The sequence below is a fragment of the Myodes glareolus genome, chromosome 3 (assembly GCF_982192425.1).
Source record: "Myodes glareolus chromosome 3, mMyoGla1.1, whole genome shotgun sequence".
Lineage (NCBI taxonomy): Eukaryota > Metazoa > Chordata > Mammalia > Rodentia > Cricetidae > Myodes > Myodes glareolus.
The window spans coordinates 129,344,579-129,360,867 of record NC_142028.1 but is presented as its reverse complement, the minus strand read 5'-3'; positions in this window follow the sequence as shown (position 1 = coordinate 129,360,867).

The following is a 16,289-nucleotide window of genomic DNA, read 5'->3' as shown; positions in this document are numbered from 1 at the left end:
GCTTTGCTCTCTTTTGCTCTGTCTTAATCCCTTCAGTGTTGTAGCAAGCTATTTGTCTCCTCAGTGTTATAGCAAGCTCTCAGCTCTTAGGTGGGGTGTGGCTAGTAGCTTGGGGGTGTCCAGTGGATGGGTTTGGGTTTGGGGGTAGCTAGCCACAGAAAACTCCTAGCTGGCAGGATAGAAAACCTGAGGGAGTTGGGGTAGGGGCTAGGGATTTGTCCCACTGGGAAGGACCTAGAGAGTGGGATGTCCTGCCATGTGGCTGTTCACTCACCTCTTAAGTCCCCTCAGTTTTGGAGCAAGCTGTGTTTCAGAGTGCCACTGAGGTTGCAGGAGGATAGGTGGGTTTTGACAGCCAACATCTTAAGTATTGCTAGTTACAGTGAAAAAGAAGAAAAGAAAGTGATGAAACTCTTATATTGTAAATTTAATTTTTTTGGGGGGGTCATGTTGCATGCCAGAATATTTTCATTCTGAATTTGCTGTTGTCCAGAACTGATTATGTGTCCCTACCACAAGGGACCCCATCAGCTCTGCCATAAGAGTAGGAGGACTGTGGAAATGGCAATGATTTGGCAAACAGTACTGTGACTGCTTCTCGCCTTTGTGCCTCTCAAGACTTTTTTAAGTAGACAAAGATACACATAACACTTCTTCATTGTAGACTTTTTAGTAATTTATTGTTTTAGATTCAGTGACTCAATTTTCCTCTACTTTGATTTGTATGCTAGAGATTTTGCAAAGAAAATTGTCTCTCTTCTTCCCACTTTTCTCTCTTCCACTTATTGCATTTAACAATGAAGAACTCTAAGGAAATCTATTAAAAGTTTTGAAACAGTGACATTGTTCTTTTTCTTTATAGGCAGCAAAGCAGATAAAACAGGAACTGCCAGTCTGAATATGATCGAGGCTTTTTCTTTAAAAAAAAAATTTAAAACCAGAGCAAAAAGAATTTATTTATTTATTTATTATGTATACAGAGTCCTACCCATAGCCCAGAATAGGGTACCAGATCTCCTTACAGATGGTTGTGAGCTATCATGGGATTTCTGGGAATTGAACTCATGACCTCTGGAAGAGCAACCAGTCCTCTTAGCCTCTGAGCCTTCTCTCCAACCCTGCAAAAAGAATTTAAACGTGGTAAAAGGAGTCAAGATGTATATAAAAGTAGCTCTGATAATAAACTAAAACAAAATAAGTAAAGCTGTTGTTAGAAACAAACATAACTTTGAAATTTTTTTTTTTTGGTTTTTTTGAGACAGGGTTTTTTTCTCTGTTATCCCTGGCTTTGCTGTAAGTATTCTATAGACCAGGCTGACCTTGAACTCAGAGATCCTGCAGTCTGCCTCCTGAGTACTGGCATTAAAGGCATGCGCCACCACTGCCTGGTCAGGTTTTGAAATTTTGAACAATGGGAAGTTTTAAATAGCATGATATATAACACATGATGGAAGATGAGCACATGTCAGGTGGCCAGACAAAGAAGAAAAGCATACATTAATGATAGAAGTGTGAAGCATTATGCTTGAAACTGTTTTTCTGCTCTCTGATATACTTAAAAATTCTTCAGTAATAGAGCTGCTTCAGTGGCAAGTGGGCAAAGTAAGGACAGACTTCAATGTTTTTTACTTGATAGAGAGATTCAGTCATACACTTATAAGGAAAAATATGGAAGACCTATTCAATTGACTCATAGTAGTAGCTTGTGTCTTTTCTTTAAACTGATTGTGAAATTAAATGGACATTTATAATAAGTGTATTATTTACCAAAAGAATCAGGTAGAACAAATGTAAGTTAAAGCTGCATAGTTTCATATTCAGGAACATTTAAAATTAAAAGTTTTTTATTGATGTAAGGGATATTTCTCATATTTCATGGAAATTGCCTTAATCTGTTAACTTTATTTCGTTTATACTTGGAGACTCTTAAATAGTAACTCAGAAGAACTAAAGTATAGTAATAAAACAAAATGAGAAACCCAACAGCAACAGCAGCAAAAACCTCTTATTAAAGTATCAGTCTAAGATATAGCTCAGTGGTAAGATGCTTTCCCTACCATTTCCTAGAACCAGATTCCATCCTACTACCAAGCTGGGGGCAGGTGTATACAAAAATGCTTGTTTGTTTATCCAGCTGTTTATTCAAATGTTTATTAGTTCATTACTATGCTTACTGTAAGTTTAGTAGGTATCATTACCTGTCCATGGAGAAAAAAAATAGTTTAGTTAGGCCCTAAGCTCTGTTTACCAAATGTGACAATATACGCACAAAAAATAATCACAGAAAAGATTAATAAACTATTAAGAAAAAAAGTATGAGTTCATCCCAGTATTAAGTAACTTGGTAAATAAAAAAATTAAATTTCTTATAGTAGTAGATTATGAAGTGCCAATTAATAAATACAGAGTTGATGTTGGAGTTGAAAGAAAATCAACATTTTGATTTATATGTCATAGTATAAGATTGTGTCAGTCACAGATCATTAATAAATGATAAATCTAGAGGCAGTTCTGATTAGCAGAGTGATATATAAATGCTTAAAATGTCTTTGTGTAAATTGCTAGTTACTTGTAAGTGAAAAATTAATTATGTATCCTGGTCAGTATTATTCACTATAATAAAGTTGACTGGGTAACCAAAATTATGATCAGTGAGAACTTCACACATGATACCGAGAAAGATGTTATTGTCTCTGTAGTAGTTAGTAGTTCAGCTCTGAATGCATAGTCCAAGCATAATTGTGAGAAAGCACCAAGCAAATCCAAAATAAGACTTCCTATTAGAAAGGGGGAGACCGGTGTACACCTGTAGCCTAAAGATACACAGAATTTCTAGGTAGTTTCAGGTATTTTTCCATTCATTGTTTTTAATAATACTAAATATACTTTTCAAGACATGATAAAAATCCTATAATTTTTATTTTAATTTTAGTTTTTCGCTCTCCTGCAACGCCATCCCAGCTTTCTGCCTGGAACCCATACCCTCCCCTCTCCTTTTTTCGGGGCTTAAATTCCTCCATCTCAGCCGGGGTGGGCACCGCGGGCCAGGTTAGGCGGTGAGTGCAAAGGGACTGGAGTCCCTTTGTTCCAAAAGCCGGCCTGCAGCAAGCCAAGACTGCAGGCAGGGGCACCTCTGACCAGCGAGGGGCTCCGATCCTGTGGAGGGGTAAGTGTATTGTTCCTGACCGCCACACAAGGCCGGTTAGGGAACACACAATACTCCCGCCACCCTTATCTCCCTGACTACTCCAAAGGGGCAGCTTTCCCAGCTAATCCCTCTCTCCTGCAAAGCCATCCCAGCTTTCTGCCTGGAACCCATACCCTCCCCTCTCCTTTTTTCGGGGCTTAAATTCCTCCATCTCAGCCGGGGTGGGCACCGCGGGCCAGGTTAGGCGGTGAGTGCAAAGGGACTGGAGTCCCTTTGTTCCAAAGCCGGCCTGCAGCAAGCCAAGACTGCAGGCAGGGGCACCTCTGACCAGCGAGGGGCTCTGATCCTGTGGAGTGGTAAGTGTATTGTTCCTGACCGCCACACAAGGCCGGTTAGGGGACACACAATATTCCCGCCACCCTTATCTCCCTGACTACTCCAAAGGGGCAGCTTCCCCAGCAAATCCCTCTCTCTTGCAACGCCATCCCAGCTTTCTGCCTGGAACCCATACCCTCCCCTCTCCTTTTTTCGGGGCTTAAATTCCTCCATCTCAGCCGGGGTGGGCACCGCGGGACGTACAGGCGGTGAGTGCAAAGGGACGGAAATCCCTTGTTCTAATAGTCTGCCTGCAGCAACCTAAGGCTGCAGGCAAAGTGATTCCTGGTGTAGCAAGGGGCATTAATCCAGTAGCAAAAGACCCAGCGGAGGGAAGAGCCATTGGAGAGCATCTGAAGGAAGAGATGGGCAGGCGCCAAGGCAAGAATTCCTCCAACAATCTGAAAAACAACGCGAAAACACCAGATCCCAGCGATCTTATGACAGAAGGACTTGAACACCCTATACCGGAAGAAGTGGAAAACAGTGTCATTATAAAAGCAATAGAGTCTCTTAAACAGGGTATGAATAACTCACTTAAAGAAATAGAAGAGAAATATAACAAAAAGATGGAAGAAATGAGTAAAGAAATAGAAGACAAATATAACAAAAAGTTTGAAGAAATAAGTAAATTCGTAAATGATACCCTGGGAAACCAAGAAAAAACAATCAAACAGGTAATGGAATCAGTTCAAGAATTGAAAACTGAAATGGAGGCAGTGAAGAAAACACAAACCGAGGACCGGCTGGATATGGAAAATCTAGGTAAACAAACAGAGACTTCAGGAACAAGCATAACCAATAGAATACAAGAGATAGAAGAACGAATCTCAGATTATGAAGACACCATAGAGAAAATAAATGCCCTGACCAAAGAAAACAGCAAATCCAACAAATTCTCATCACAAAACATTCAGGAAATATGGGACATAATAAAAAAACCAAATCTAAGAATAATAGGAGTAGAAGAAGGAGAAGAATTGCAGACCAAAGGTCCAGAAAATATATTCAACAAAATTATAGAAGAAAACTTTCCCATCCTAAAGAGTGATATTCCTATGAAGGTGCAAGAAGCATACAGAACACCGAATAGACTGGATCAGAAAAAAACATCCCCTCGCCATATAATAATCAAAACACAAAGCATTCAGATTAAAGAAAGGATATTAAGAGCTGCAAAGGAAAAAGGTCAAGTAACCTATAAAGGTAAACCTATCAGACTTACACCAGACTTCTCTATAGAAACCATGAAAGCCAGAAGGTCCTGGATAGAGGTACTGCAGAAACTAAGGGACCATGGATGCAAGCCCAGATTAATATAACCAGCCAAGCTTTCATTCACTATCAACGGAGAAAACAAAATATTCCAGGATAAAAACAAATTTAAACAATACGTAACTACTAATCCAGCCTTACAGAGAATATTAGAAGGAAAATTACATCCCAAGGAATCCAACATTGCCAACACTGACTACAATAACTCAGACATCTAGCGACCCTTCACTAGCACAACTCAAAGAAGGAAAACACATACACTCTACTACCCCAAAAAAAAAATGACTCGAGTCAACAACCACTGGTCATTAATATCTCTTAATATCAATGGACTCAATTCACCTATAAAGAGGCACAGACTTAGAGATTGGATACGAAAACAGGATCCAACATTCTGCTGTCTACAAGAAACACACCTCAACCACAAAGACAGACACCTACTCAGAGTAAAGGGTTGGGAAAAGGTTTTCCAAGCAAATGGACCTAAGAAACAAGCGGGTGTGGCCATTCTAATATCTAACAAAATCGACTTCAAACTAAAATCAATCAGAAGAGATGGAGATGGACATTTCATACTCATAACAGGAACAACTCATCAGGAAGAAGTCTCAATCCTGAATATCTATGCCCCTAATATAAAGGCACCCACTTATGTAAAAGAAACTCTTCTAGAACTCAAGGCAGTCATCAAACCACACACGCTAATAGTAGGAGACTTCAACACTCCTCTCTCACCAATGGACAGGTCAATCAGACAGAAACCAAACAGAGAATTAAGAGATTTATTGGAGGTATTGAATCAAATGGACTTAACAGACATCTATAGAACACTCCACCCAAATAGGAAAGAATATACCTTCTTCTCTGCAGTTCATGGAACCTTCTCGAAGATTGACCACATACTCGGTAACAAAGCAAACTTCCACAGATACAAAAAAATATTAGTAACCACCTGTGTCTTGTCAGATCACCATGGATTAAAATTAGAATTCAACAACAATGCTAACCCCAGGAAGTCAACAAACTCATGGAAGTTGAACAGTCAACTACTAAATCACCCCTGGGTCAAGGACGAAATTAAGAAAGAAATTAAAGACTTCCTTGAATTTAATGAAAACAAAGACACAACATACTCAAACCTATGGGACACTATGAAAGCAGTGCTAAGAGGAAAGTTCATAGCAATAGGTGCCCAAATAAAGAAAACGGAGAAAGCACACATTGGAGACCTAACAGCACACTTGAAAGCTCTAGAAAAAAAAGAAGCTGATTTACCCAGGAGGAGTAGAAGACTGGAAATAATCAAACTGAGGGCTGAAATCAACAAAATAGAAACAGAGAAAACAATCCAAAGAATCAATGAATCAAAAAGCTGGTTCTTGGAGAAAATCAACAAGATTGACAAACCCCTATCCAAACTAATCAAACGGCAGAGAGAGAACGTGCAAATTAATAGGATCAGAAATGAAAAGGGGGACATAACCACAGACACAGAGGAAATTCAGAGAATCATTAGATCTTACTACGAAAGTTTATATGCCACAAAGTTGGAAAATGTAAAAGAAATGGACATTTTTTTAGATAAGTACCATATACCAAAGTTGAACCAAGAACAGGTGAACAATCTAAATAGACCTGTTAGTCGCGAAGAATTAGAAGCAGTTATCAAAAATCTCCCTACCAAAAAAAGCCCAGGACCAGATGGTTTCAATGCAGAATTCTACCAGAACTTCCAGGAAGAGCTAATACCTATACTCCTTAACGTATTCCACAATATAGAAACAGAAGAGTCATTGCCTAACTCCTTTTATGAAGCTACAGTCACCCTAATACCAAAACCACACAAAGACACAACCAAGAAAGAGAATTACAGGCCAATCTCACTCATGAACATTGACGCGAAAATTCTCAATAAAATACTGGCAAACCGTATCCAAGAGCACATTAGAAAAATTATCCATTATGATCAAGTCGGCTTCATTCCAGAGATGCAGGGCTGGTTCAACATTCGCAAATCTATCAATGTAATCCATCATATAAATAAACTGAAAGAAAAAAACCATATGATCATCTCACTAGATGCTGAAAAAGCATTTGACAAAATTCAACACCCATTTATGATAAAGGTGTTGGAGAGACTGGGGATACAAGGATCATACCTAAATATAATAAAAGCAATATACAGCAAGCCGACAGCTAACATCAAACTGAATGTAGAGAAACTCAAAGCCTTTCCACTAAAATCAGGAACATGACAAGGCTGTCCACTCTCTCCATACCTCTTCAATATAGTGCTTGAAGTTCTAGCAATAGCAATAAGACAACATAAGGAGATCAAGGGGATTCGTATTGGAAAGGATGAAGTCAAACTTTCGTTATTTGCTGACGATATGATAGTTAACATAAGTGACCCCAAAAACTCTACCAAAGAACTCCTACAGCTGATAAACACCTTTAGTAACGTGGCAGGATACAAGATCAACTCCAAAAAATCAGTGGCCTTCCTATACACAAAGGATAAAGAAGCAGAGAGGGAAATCAGAGAAACATCACCTTTCATGATAGCCACAAATAGCATAAAATATCTTGGGGTTACTCTAACCAAGGAAGTGAAAGACCTATTTGACAAAAACTTTAAGTCCTTGAAGAAAGAAATTGAGGAGGATACCAGAAAATGGAAAGACCATCCCTGCTCTTGGATTGGGAGAATCAACATAGTAAAAATGGCAATTCTACCAAAAGCAATCTATAGATTCAATGCAATCCCCATCAAAATCCCATCAAACTTCTTCACAGACCTTGAGAGAACAATAATCAAGTTTATATGGCAAAACAAAAAACCCAGGATAGCCAAAACAATCTTATACAATAAAGGAACTTCAGGAGGCATTACCATCCCTGACTTCAAACTCTGTTATAGAGCTACAGTATTGAAAACAGCTTGGTATTGGCATAAGAACAGAGAAATCGACCTTTGGAATCGAATAGAAGACCCGGATATTAACCCACAAATCTATGAGCACCTAATTTTTGACAAGGGAGCTAAAGGTATACAATGGAAGAAGGAAAGCATCTTTAACAAATGGTGCTGGCATAACTGGATGTCAACCTGTAAAAAAATGAAAGTAGATCCATATCTATCACCATGCACAAAAATCAAGTCCAAATGGATTAAAGACATCAACATTAATCCGTCCACTTTGAACCTGATAAAAGAGAAAGTGGGAAGTAGTCTGCAAGATATAGGCACAGGAGCCCTCTTCCTAAGTAGAACCCCAGCAGCACAGACAACAAGAGAAACAATGAATAAATGGGATCTACTGAAACTGAGAAGCTTCTGTAAAGCAAAGGACACTGTCAGTAGGACAAAAAGGCTGCCTTCTGACTGGGAGAAGATCTTCACCAACCCCTCATCAGACAAAGGACTGATCTCCAAAATATACAAAGAACTCAAGAAACTAGGCACTAAATCTCTAATTAACCCAATTAAAAAATGGGATACTGAACTTAACAGAGAATTCACAACAGATGAACTTCGAATGGCCAGAAGACACTTAAGGTCATGCTCAACCTCCTTAGCGATCAGGGAAATGCAAATCAAAACAACTTTGAGATACCATCTTACACCTGTCAGAATAGCTAAAGTCAAAAACACCAACGATAGCCTATGCTGGAGAGGATGTGGGGTGAGGGGAACACTCATCCATTGTTGGTGGGAATGCAAACTCGTGCAGCCACTGTGGAAATCAGTGTGGCGGTTTCTCAGGAAACTGGGAGTCAACCTCCCTCAGGACCCAGCAATTCCACTCTTGGGAATATACCCTAAAGATTCCCTAACATACTACAAAAGCATTTGTTCTACTATGTTCATAGCAGCACTATTTGTAATAGCCAGAACCTGGAAACAGCCTAGGTTCCCCTCAATAGAAGAATGGGTAAAAAAGGTGTGGAACATATACACATTAGAGTTTTACTCAGCGGTAAAAAACAATGACATCTTGAATTTTGCATGCAAATGGATGGAAATAGAAAACGCTTTACTGAGTGAGGTGAGCCAGACCCAAAAAGAGGAACACGGTATGTATTCACTCATTAGTGGATTCTAACCATAATTAAAGGTCTTTGAGCCTATTATTCGTGATCCTAGAGAAGCTAAATAAGAAGATGAACCTGATGAAGATTATTTACCTATCCACCAGGAGGTAGGAAATAGACAAGAGTCCCAGGTAACCTCGGGTGCATGGGGTGGTGGGAGGGTTGATGGAAGGGGAGAGGGTTAGAGAGAAGGGAGTAGGGGAGGAATGGGGAAAGCTCGTTGGCCTGGGATGGGGGGAGGGAGGGAGGATGAATATGGGATCAGGGAAGAATATTTTTCAACTAAGGGAGTCATTTTAGGGTTTACAGGAGACTTGATTATATATGGGATCCCAGGTCCAAGGAGAGATCCCCCAGATTGTTCTCTGGACAGAGGAGAGGGTGCCTGAATCGGCCGTGGCCCATAACCATACTGATGTATATTTTGCTTGTCACCATAGATCCTTCATCTGGCGAAGGACGGCGATAAAGTCGGAAACCCACATTGGAGCACCGGACTGAGCCCCCCGAGGTCCAAATGAGGAACAGAAGGAGGAAGAACATGAAAAACGAAATCAGTACTGCGAGGGATGCTATCACCCACTGATACAATGGAACGGATCTAATGAGAGTTTACCAAGGCCAGTTGGACTGGGACTGAACGAGGAAGTGATATAACCAGATTCTCGGAATTTGACCGGATTCTCTGAATGTGGCTGGCCCGGAGTCTTTCTGAAAAGCCATTGACTATGACACTGGGACCTGTTTCCTCTACATATTCTGGATTTTGGGGATCAAGTCAGTTTGGACACTCACCTCCTGGACCTGGAGGCGGGGGGAGGAACTTGAACTTCCCACAGGGCAGGAAACCCTGACTGCCCTAAGGGATGAAGAGGGAGGAGGAGAGGGAGTGGGGGGAGTGGGAAGGTGTTGGGAAGAGGGGCGGAAATGGAAACTTTTATAATTTAATAAAACTTACTTAAAAAAAAAATTTAGTTTTTCGTTTTCGCCATTCCACTATTGGATAATATTATTGGTTTTAACAGGCTTTATTCTCCAATATTTTTATCACCTAGCCTATCTAAGTAATTTCATTTCGTGTTGAACTGGAATGACTGCAATGCTCTTAGTAAAAGCCTGCATACTTTGTTTTGGCCTTGTTAAAGTTTATAGAAAATATCCATGGAAACTCCTGGAGTTTTCATTAAATGATAATCCCATTTTTGTACTGAATTTGCATCCTCAAAATGAGGGAACTTAAAGGTCTGGACTCACTGTATCTGAATAAAACCTCAGTAAAGCACAGGTCAGTCACTGGCTTCTGTGGTTTCCAAGGAATACTGTCATAGTCTTAGCTATCACTTTCTCAGGACTGCCTTGCAAATTCTTCTGCAGATTGGGAATTTAAATGCTGGCCTCTTTTTAAATTCCCAGTTATTTGGAGACTTAAGTTGGCTATCACAATGCGTAATAAAAATATTCTCTAATTGGTAAACTCTTAAGTTGTTTCAACTTCTCTTTGAACATTGTACCAGTCCTGAAGATGTTTGTTCAGTTTGCAAACCAAAATCAGGATGTTAAATTTGTTTTGAAATTGTTTTTTAAATTGTGTCACCTCTGCTTTTTCATGTTATAATTTGTTATTGACTTTTTTTTTAATGATAGATGAATCTTTAGTTCTGTGGAAAAGAGCAGACAGAAATACAAGCCAGCTTCTCTCACAGTGGAGTTTGCTCCTTTCTTTTATCGTAAGTAACACCCTACTTTACTTTTATTTCGATCAGTTCTGATTAGTGTCTTTTTTCTTACTCTAGTTTTGACCTTAATTTGGTTTGTGATTTTATAAAGTAAAGGCTACTAAAGAACAAAACCACAAGGTTAGTTCATTTGTGTTTGGTTGTGCTAAAGGTTCTTGGTTTGATTAATTTTCTCCATTTAATTCTTTTTAAGAGCTGATCTGTTTCTATGAGCTGAACATTTTAAAAATTGCGTATTTTAGAACTTCACAATTTTTACTAAGATGAGAAATCTTGAGAGATATCCAGAGAATATATGTTTAGCATGCACCAAACCTTCCATTTGATCCTTAAAACCAGAACACAAACCAGTTAGCACCCAAACCATTAAGTGATGTGACTAGTTTGTTTGTGCATGGCTATATATATATGTGTTCTAGTTTCACCCTCACTGTTTTTTTATGTTGAAGCAGGGTTCCATGTCTCCTAGCTTGACCTCAAATTTGCTGTAGCTGAGTGTGACTTGATCTCATCCTGAGTGTTGACTTTACAGGCATCTGCCACCATACATGGCTAGTTTTCACTTTTAAAAATGATTGTGCTGGAGGCTAGAGAGATAGATGACTTAGTAGTTAAGAGTGCTTGCTGCATTTGTTAAGGACCATGGTTGGTTCCCAATTCCAGTTCCTTTTCTGGCCTTTCTGTGCTCTGTGTACACATGGTACACATATATACATGTAGGTAAATATTTGGAGATAAAAAGATAATGCTGGGGTAGGAATGTAATTCAGTTGGTTCAGTGCTTGATTCTCATGTACTAGTTTTACTTCATAACTGCATTATTGAGACATTGTAGCTAGAAGTATTCTCTGTCCCCCTGGTCCTCCTGGACTGATATTTCTCTGCCCGCCTGTTCCCAAAGCTGCTTATGAAATAACCACTCTGAGGCTTAATATTAGTTATATTCTCTTTGGCCTATTAGCTCAGGGTTCTTATTAACTAACTCTTACATCTTAACTCATTTTTATTGTGTTATATTTTACCATAAGGCTCATGGTTTGTAACCTCACATCTTGCTTCCTTTGTGGCTGCAGACATCTCCCTGGGTCCACATTTTATCTCCCTCTATTCAGTTTAGTTTTCCTGCCTAGCTATATTATGCACTGCCATAGGCCAAAGCAGCTTCTTTATTAACCAATGGTAATAAAACACATTCACACATTCTAGTATGCTTTTACTGCTATAACAGAATACTTGAGATTGTGACTTAAACACAGAAGTTTATTTACTCATAGTTTTGGAGGCTTGACATTATAAGAGCCAGGTCCTAGAAGGGTTTGGTTTTTGGTGAGGTCTTTTTGTAGCCTGGTGTTAGTCTCCTTGTATTCTCAGATTTTAGAAGGACTGATACCTCTTCAAACAAGAGCATCAGTTTTGTTGTATCAGGCAATCCCTTCTCTGATCTTATCTAACCTTAATCTCTTCTTTAAAAGCCTAGGCTCTAGTGTAGTCATGGGTGTGTGTGAGTTAAGGCATTAGTATTTGAATTTGGGAGGGATAGTTGAATCTATACTATTTCACCCCCCCATTAATGTTTTATCATTTGCAAAATATGTTTATTCCACCCTGATAATCCAAGTGACTTAACACATTCCAATATTGGTTCTCAATAGTCTAGAATCCCAAATCTCCTCTAATTGTTAATCAGATATGAGCAAAACTCAGATGCATTCACAGTGAGTCCACTTCCCTCTTTAGCTGTGAACCTGTAATAGGTACTTCTAAAATACAATGGTGAATCCGGAAGAGAATTTAGATTCTCATTCTAAAAGGGAGAAATTGGAAGAAAGAAAGGGGGTACATGTTTTAAGCTTGTCAGGGACCAGCCCAAACGTAATTTTTTATACCAGAATGGAGGCATGGAAATGAAGATGCTATTCATATGACAGTATTTGGAGGGAGTTCAGAGATCATTCAGATCCTGAAAATCTCAAATCACTTCCTGAAAAGTCCATTCATTTTATTTTCCAAACAGCTTTTATTTTTTAAACAAAGGTAAACTGAGGGGCAAGTTCATTAGCATTCTGTTAGCTAGGTGTGGGGGTGGGGGGATGACTTAGGTCACCTCCCGCCTATGCCTGTTTTGTCATGTCTACTGAAAACATCTCTTCTCCAGGCAATCTCCTAATTTACAATAAAAGGAGCAGAATGACATTAGCATACTCTGACCACTTGTTAGGATGGCATCAGGTTATTTTACTATCAAAAAGCCAGACTACCACCTTCTGTGTGGTAGGTGCACCTTGTAGGTCGCTCAGAATTCTCAGAATTATGGGCCTGCATAATTCAGCCTCTACACAAGCTATCATAAAATCTGGAAAGATAACAAATTTCATTACTTAAAGATTCAAAATGGTATTTGGTATAGTGCTTTGCTCTTTGATTAGGGAGCTAGTGCTGTGCCTTCTAGCTCTATAAGGCATTCAGTTTATTTAGTTATTTAAAATTATTGTATGTATCTATATTTGACATGTATGTGGGCAAGCATGCTGCAGTGTGCAGTCAGAGACCAACTTTGTGGAGTTAATTCTTTCCTTCTGTTTTTACATAGGTTCCAGGAATAGAACCCAGGTCACCAGTTTTGCACAGTAGAAGTCTTTACTGGCTGAGTCGTGTTGCTGGCCTTAAATTTTTTTTTTAGGTAGGGATTTGCTTTTCTCTGCTTTCTTGAGTCACCACCTGTGTGCTTGTATTTGTGAGCACAATTCTGCCCCTGGGGCTCTGAGTAGGTTGTTCTGACCCCACTCTAACTGTAGTATAGTCCTCTGAATTTGAAGAAACACAATTTGACCTTCATTCCTTCCTATTTTCTCTGTTCTCTTCAGTTGAAAATGGTAAAGTCCTTATTGGTATAATTCTGTCCTTATTTCCGACCTTAGCTGAAATGGCTAATTAAATCAGTAAGTCATATTGTCACTGGAATCTCGGCCTAGACTCTTGTGATCTCCATCAAGAATAGAGACAAGATACACAGCATAGTATAGATTTTCCTGGGGGACTTTGAAGTGGTTGGTGGGCTTGCTTAGATTGTTTCTTCTAGGAGGAGCAATGGTATGTCCTTACTCTTTATCAAGAGTGTCTCCTTCTACATAAAAATCTTTAAAAGTTCAGAGCTGTTGGAGCCACCTTTAGTTATTTGTTAATGTTTCTTTTGGTACCCCAGGATGCCTTTAGGGCCAGAGATGAGAATCAGATCACATTCTTCTTACCAGTAATTAAAGTCCTGCTATTCCAGATCTTTCTTCTCTTTCTAATGTGGATCCTGGGATTTAAGCTCATGCTGTTTGTATTGGTGGTAAACACTCTTTAACTTATTGAATCATCTTTCTGGACCCTTGAACCTTCTTTTGTATGTAATGTATATGAGATGATATTAGGCATATCCATAAAATGCTGAGCCTTAATAAAAGTGCAGTGTCTCCTGACAAGTGCTGAAGGTATTTAAAGTAGTACTTTTGTACAGTTGCTTTTTAAATAAAATAATTCATACTTAAGAATTAAGAGAAATTTTCTGAGCTATATAATTTATAACTTCCTAAATATGTGTATAATAAGAATTTTAATATGCCAAAATGACATTCTCTATATCTGTAGATAAAATAAAAACTGTTTTAAGTAATAAAGATTCTTTTGAGATTCACTAGAGAGATGCACTGAATCAGATTTAAGGGAAACATCCTGTAGTGATATTGCCTGCTGCTGGGGAATCTGGAGTAGGAGTAACAACAAAAGCGAGAACAAAGGAAAATACATTTATAGACTTTTGAGGAAAGAGGGTCTTCAAGTTTAGCATGTTAGTGAAGGTACTAGGTAGAATACCAGGCAACTCCGGGTGCCTTGAGCCTGGCTACAGTGAGCTGACCCTATTGTCTCGCTCTGTGTGGCCTTCCACTTGTTTGCACTTAGCAAAGGCACTAGATATAGAATGTAAGTTGTAGCTGATCTCCTCGGGTAGAATCAATCATCTAACAAAAGCTAACTAGTTATACCAATGAAAACATTCAGGTTCCAACCATGTTGTAGCATAGGTAGATACCTAACAGGGTAATCAGAATTTTTACTTCTTGATCTTATAGTCAGAAATTCTAGTCTATACCCATCAGTTCATCCTAAGAGCAACCAGGACCAAAGGATAGTGCCTTAGAGCCATTAAATGCCATTAGGAGCTAACCAGCATATTCTCAACTTCATGATCTACTCAGTAACAAATCATTCTGATGGATCAAAGGCAGGCAGTCATATTTTACATCAATGGAGATCAATCCTATATAAATAATACCACTGGGATACATGAATAAGTACAGATTTGTTGTTTTCAGCATTAAAAGACTTTCTGACTTAAACATCTTTTGTTAGTTCTTTATATAGCTATACCTCAGATTTGAAAATATCCTGATGTCTTGATTATTTAATTGTTGTGAAAGGAGTGCTTGTAAGGCAAGGCTTAGCATATATCTTAGCACTGCTGCCTTTGTCTCATCCTTTGAAAGCTCTTGTCTTTTTTGATTTCAATTCAAATTACTAGAGCATTGGGGAAGTATCCTATCTAGCAACCAGGTCTGGCATGATCAGTTGTAGTGGACTTTAGTCATAGCCTTGAAGAAGAGTATGTACTTTTGAAGTCCAGAGTTATGGGAGTGGGTGTGTTGGGTATATGTGGCCGCTTGTTTGTTTCCCGACTGCCCGGTAGCTCAGACTACAGATAGCCACACAGAAACCATATTAATTAAATCACTGCTTGGCCTATTAGCTCTAACTTCTTATTGGCTGGCTTTTACATCTTAACTTATTTTCATTATTTTATATTTTACCATGAGGTTCATGGCCTACCAGCCAGGTAGGATTCCAATGTGTCTGTCTCTGTCGGCTGCTCCATGGGTTCTCCCTGACTCTGCCACCTTTTTCCAACATTCAGTTTAGTTTTCCCTGATTAGCTCTACTCTATGCCATTACAGGCCTAAGACAGTTTCTTTATTAAACAATTGTATTTACAACATACAGAGGGAAATCCCACATCAGGTATATCTATAGACTCAACTTTTATCTTCTCTGTTGCTATGAGCATAGTCTTGGGCCTGAATAAAGAACAATTTTTATGTTTGTTTGTTTATTTATTTATTTTGATATTTTGGGAGGGTTTCTCTGTGTAGTCCCAGCTGTCATGGCACTTACTCTGTAGACCAGGTTGGTCTTAAACTCACTCTCCCTCCTTGGTGCTGGGAATAAAGGTATGTACCACCACACCCAACTTAATTTTTAGTTTTTAAAAATTAGATTTAGTTATTTTATGTGAATGTTTTGCTGTATGTATGCCTATGAACCGCATACATTAGCTGTCACAAGATAACATGAGATCGCTTGGAGCTGCAGTTAAAGATGATTGTGAACCACGGTGTGGGCACTTGGAATCAAACTCTGGTCCTCTGCAAGAGCAACAGTTGCTTTCTACCACAGAGCCTCTCTCTAGTCCTAAGAGAACTAAATTTTATCTTGGGTATAAAAAGAATAAGACTAGCTAGAACCAAATACAAATAGCAAGGCTTAGCTTTTTCTAAAACTTTTTTATTATTGAGAATTTCATGTACACATCCAATGAAATATCATATTTACTCTCATTTTCC